Here is a 6,000-nt window from a genome sequence, read left to right as displayed (position 1 = left end):
ACCTCCCAAAAGGGACTCAGGATGGTTTACACACAGAAACAGGCAAATATTCAATGCTTTACAGAGTACAAACAACATCAGGAATAATACAAAATAATGCACAATAATAACAATAAGCTTATAATTAAAAATATTGAAATGGGAACTAGGTAACAATAAACCAAATTAGATCATGAATGAAGACATGAGCGAACATTAAACATATATCATTAAAAGCAGTTAGAAATGAATTGCATTTAAAATGACTAACAAAGGTGTTTATTAAAAATGTTATCAAAACCAACATAAAAGTGACTATTCTCAAACTGTGGGTAAGGCAACCTAACAAAAGGAGCTTGGACATACAGTTCCACCATAGGAGGTATAGTAGGATGGGAAATCACACTCTCAATTCTACTGAACACTTACTCAATTGAAACATCATTATATTCTGGTCACAGTCATTGCTGTCTTTAGGCATAAAGACAAAAGGCTGCTAAAGACAAAATGTTATGAGGAAGGGAGGGAGGGAGGGAGGGAGGGAAGGATAGTTTTGGTAAAACATTCTTCCCCCACCCAGCATTCTTGAAATTAAAGATAGAAATGGAAATGACAGAAGTATACAAACAAGCAACTTGTGTTATTTTTGAGATGTTGGAGAATGATCTCCCCTCCTAAATGTTGGACTTATCTGTAGGGACAGGTAAGACCAAGTTTCCTAAAGGGTAGTAACCTTACATTTATATACTTTATTGCAGTCAATAGACCAGGGGCCCACAAACTTTTTAAACAGAGGGCCAGGTCACAGTCCCTCAAACTGTTGGAGGGCCGGATTATAATTTGAAAAAAAATATGAATGAATTCCTATGCACATTGCACATATCTTATTTGTGATGCAAAAAAACACTTAAATGCAATACAATAATTAAAATGAAGAAGAATTTTAACAAATATAAACTTATTAGTACTTCAGTAGGAAGTCTGGGCCTGTTTTTGGCTAATGAGATAGGGTTGTTGTTGTTGCTGTGTGCTTTCAAGTAGTTTTAGACTTAGGTTGACACTGAGCGAGGGCCGGGTAAATGACCTTGGAGGGCCGTATCTGGCCCCCGGGCCTTAGTTTGAGGACCCCTGCAATAGACCATTGGAATAACAGGTTAAATACACTTTAAAATAGCAACAACAGGCATTCAGATCAGTGGTATAATTTACAGTATAATCAAATAAGTAATTATGGAAACGCAGCATTAAATAAAATAATATCACACAAAATAGCCAGGTTTTAAATTTTTTGCCACTTGTAGGCGGAGCAATTCTTCAGAATCCTGAAGCAGGATAACTAAGAGACTCAAAGACACACCCAGAGAAATATTGAATGATGGGGTGTGATAAATCTTGCTTTTAAATATGAAATTGGATGTGGGTTTTGATTGGTCTGGATGTCATCAACAGATATGATTTGGTTGTTCCAGAATATTACCATTATATTATCCTTAAGGTGAATGTTACAAGCCATGTCTCAAATGCATTTATAGTATGAAAAGAGGGCGTCCCCATTGGAGCTAATTGTGGCAACCATCTTTTCCCTAAGAAGGGCTCTAGAAATCATGTTGCTGCATAGTGACTTCCATAGGGTCATTTTGTTTCAGGAATGTTGCTGTAGGAAAGGTGTTTTGATTGCTCTGTAAGACCCAGAAATGAAAATAAAATTATTTGTCCAAACTATATGCAGAGACAAGACACTTTTCTCAAATCCATATAATTTCTTTATCACAAAAGATATCTGCATTTTGAGGCAAGTTTGAAAGTATGTGTCCAGTGAAAGGATCTGTGTATTGTCATGGTGGGAATGTTTGGCCCAACCTGAAATACTGCAGCATGGAAACACATATTACGCTTGGCATCTAAAGTTACATTTATGGAGATTATGCTGGTTGAGCTAGGATGAGAATGTTAAAAATGGGTGCTCTCTGTATTCTCAAGATAATTGATTCTCCAAAAGGCTTTTGTTGACAGTTTCAGTAAAAAGAAAGAAGTCAAGTAAATAACTCATGGTAATCAGGAAAATGGAAAATAATGCTGTACCTCAGCCAGCAGATGGGTCTCTCTCTTCTGAATTGCTGGGTGATGACAAAATTTAGGAGGACAAAATTCATAGGTTGTCTTATTGAGTGTCTGGTTTTGTACGACTTCCCAGTATGCTAATATTGACTAGCTTCTGACATTCTAACTGCACTTTTTTGAAAGAGCAGGTATTTTAAATGTCAACTGTACAATCTCAGATTGCCTTGAATTTTCTGAAGGACATAATAGAGAGCAGAAAACAAGCTTCCTTTCAAATGTTTGAATGAAAGCAAAAGTATGTACATATATAATCCTTTTAACATTTTTAACTGGCACTACATCGAACTTTAAAATATGTTGTGTGAGGATTACGTTTCAGAAAAATGAAATTTTATATTCCAATTGGAGAGTTATTAAGTCCTTCAAGATACTATTCAATTAAATTAAATATTCTTAAATGCTAATTTATAAACTGTAGGGCACATCTGGAAGGCCAGCCTCTAATATGCCCAGCCTTGTGTGCACTGAGGTCCAAAGTCTAGAAGGTATTTCTTCTTATTACTGACTAAACCAGTGGTTCTCAAGATGTGGGTCCCTAGAAGATTTGGCCTTCAACTCCCAGAAATCTTAACAGCGGGTAAACTGGGTTGTAGGCCAAAACACCTGGGGACCCACAGGTTGAGAACCACTGGACTAAACCATATTTAGAATCCTCCATGAAACCAAAATATTTTGTCATCATGATTCCCAAATATGAGAACTTGAAGCACACACCAGATAAATGAAGGGCCAGTGAGGATTTGGGGAGCTAGTGGGAACAACAGCAGCGCAATCGGTTCTGCTTGCCTTCCCCATGTTCTTTGGCCTTATAAAGGGGTTTCAATCATTCCTAGATATCAGGAAGAGAATGCTATTGTCTTCTTTGAATATTTTTCTTGGACTTCATGCAAATAGCGGCTGGGATCCTACATCAAGCAGGCAGAGCATAAAATTATACTCTCTTAGCTTTATGTTCTCCTGGTGCTGCAGCAACTGTCAGACCCTGGGAAGCTCCAAAAAAGCAGCTGTTTCATATTGAAAGGGAGAAAAAATGACCACACACAAAAAAGGACCCTTATATCTTCATCATCTGAACTAACTGTCCTTTCCCACTTCCCACCTCCATTGCCATCAACCACATTGGCTCCTCTCAAGGTTTTCCAACTTTGAGAAGGGGTGGGGGTGTAGAGTGTAACTCTTTGTGACATGTCCAAAAGAAGAGATATGAGTGTAAGCCACACATAGGTATGTCACTCTGTCAGTAACAGGATGCTATCCAATATATTTTTTACCAAAAAGCAACAACGCAGCAATTCCCCATAACTCACATTGAGGACTCTGGCTCTGTTACATCAGCTCACGAGGTAGCACATCTGCTCATTTTATCTGGAGAATGCTTTTAGATATTTTGAGAACTGCTGATTGGACAGTAGGAATATAAAATTGTTGCTGACTTTGTAGGTAATGACAACATAAAGATCAGTGGAATGATAAATCATAGTCAGAAGAAGGTGATCTGGCTTAGTGCCATAACATGCATTAATTCTCCAGCAAATGCATCGTATAGTAAAGTGTGTTGCTATTAATACTGGTTTCTCTTCTGACCCTTTAAAGTGCTCAGTGCCGACTAACATGCCGTTATCTAACTTTATCCTCCCGACAGCCTTGTTTTGCTGAAGAGGATGTCTTGCTCAAGGCCACCCAATGAGTTTCAAGGATGAACAGGTGTTTGAACTTGATGTTCTTGCATTCACATTTAGTGTTCAATTCATTTACCTAACATAACAGATTTTTAAAGTCTACTTTCTCTTTCGCATGAACCCTACAGAACCCAACAGTGGTTTTTATTCATTTATTTGTCCCTGCTAGAGAACCAGCATGAAATAGTGGTTTGAGCATTAGGCTATGACTCTGGAAATTAGGGTTTGAATCCCTCCTTTTCCATGGAAACCCACAGAGTAATCTTGGAGAAGTTATACACTCTCAGCTTCAGTGGAGTAAAAAAGCAAATCTTATCTGAACAAAGTTTGTCAAGAAAACCTGATGATAGGGTTGCTATGAACTGGAAAAGCCTTGAGGGCATACAGCAATAGCAGAAATTCTTCAGTAATTCCCCTTTCCAGGTTTCAAAATTATTGTAGCAGATGTTCTATTAGAAGAATGTAATTTCCTAGGCTGCTATTACAATATTTATATGTCTAGTAAAAAGGAACAATACTGGCTCTTTTCCAGAAAAGTTATTTTGAAGTATAGACCCCAGAATCCCTCAATCAATATGGCCAGTGGTCTTGCTAGTTGAGTGATTTTAGAAAATGCAGTGTGAAAACATAGCTCCATGCTTTGCCTGCATTTTTACCCAATTTGTAGGAGAATGACAATCAGTCAAGCAACCATGTATAACTGAAAATATAAATTGCAGGGCAGAGAATATTGTCAAAAATGCCCATCAAATGTACAAGACAGAACAATTTTTTTCTGAAATAGAAAGGCTGAAGAGCAAAACAGTATTGAGTTCCTTTCCTTTCTCAGGACTGAGCCATCTCTGGGTTTTAGGAAGCAAAGTACAGGAGAGATGTTTAAGAAGTTCCTTAATTTTCATTAATGTCTACATTCACAAGGATCTGTTTAAAAAGAAAGAAGGAAAGAACATGATGTGTATGTATGTTGGAGTCAGTTTTGTGCGTGTGATATTATTGGCTTGTTCCGCTGAACAGCCTGAATGCTTTTGAGCATGTGTGGGTGGTGGTATGAGTATTTTAACGTGTTCAAAAAAAAATTCCTGTGAATGGTTTCATATTAATAATGTAGATGCCTTGAGCACTCTGTTTAGAGTGAAAAATCTCACAACAAATAACAAAAAGAAAGTGCAGAAGAGGCAACAGGCTGAGCTTCACTCTAGAGACTGACAAAGCTTTGTAAGAAAATTGGCCCCCAGTGCAGTTGTCCATCCAATGAAAATATGATAATACCTAGTTATGTAGTCTTTGTCTTTGGGCATGTTGTCTGAATCAAGTGCTGATACACAAAGACATCCAAGACTACATGCCTTAGGCAGGCTGCATGTTAGCTGTGCATTCAATTAGATCATATCTCTTTAATTAGAAAAGTAACTACAAAGTTACAATTACACTGCAAAGTATGATGAGATTATTCCTCATATAGTTGCTATGTATTATAGTGTTAAACATTTGTTGCTAAAATAAGGGATAAAATAATAAGAACTAAGATACTGAAACAAATTGCTGCCAGGCACTGAAAATACTAGCCTTGCCAAATCAAATAAAAAGTAAACATCTCCTTATACCTGTGTGCATTTGTTTCCTTGTTTTTTGGTTCAGGTCAGGAATTTCATTTTTGGAAATGAAAATGTATGATGGGGGAAGCTACATGGTTGTAGATGAGAAAAAACCTAGAGAACACTAAAACACATATTAGATGGTAATGGTAATTCCCTTTTCATCTTTTCTGCTAAGTAGGAGGGCTAGTAAAAACAATCCTTTCAGTTTTCTAGCCATCCAGAGCCAGAATGTCCAGATGGGGCTGTTGTGGGGAGGGAATATTAGTCCTACCCTGGTTCCACTGAGCTTTGCCATCTTTTCAAAATAAGTTGACTACTGGATCTCAGCAAATGCTGAAAAAGAGTGACTGACAGGGCAAATACAGACATAGTGGAGAAAACTAAAACATGTCTTGAAATAACGTTATTATGAGTCCTATGAATTAACACAGGTCCTGAAATATGCAGATGTGATCAGCTGAATATTTGACGATTGTGACCTTCAAGAAAACTCTTGATTCATTGAATCAAATATATATAGATATAGCCTCTTGTATCTCTTGTACTATTGAGATTGTAAGAGACAACACGGACATGGACTCCCTAACATTTCTGCTCAAAGACCAGACTGAGAGACACAAGAC

The sequence above is a fragment of the Anolis sagrei genome, chromosome 4, assembly GCF_037176765.1.
Source record: "Anolis sagrei isolate rAnoSag1 chromosome 4, rAnoSag1.mat, whole genome shotgun sequence".
Classification (NCBI taxonomy): Eukaryota; Metazoa; Chordata; class Lepidosauria; order Squamata; family Dactyloidae; genus Anolis; species Anolis sagrei.
Note: the sequence above shows the minus strand (reverse complement) of the source record.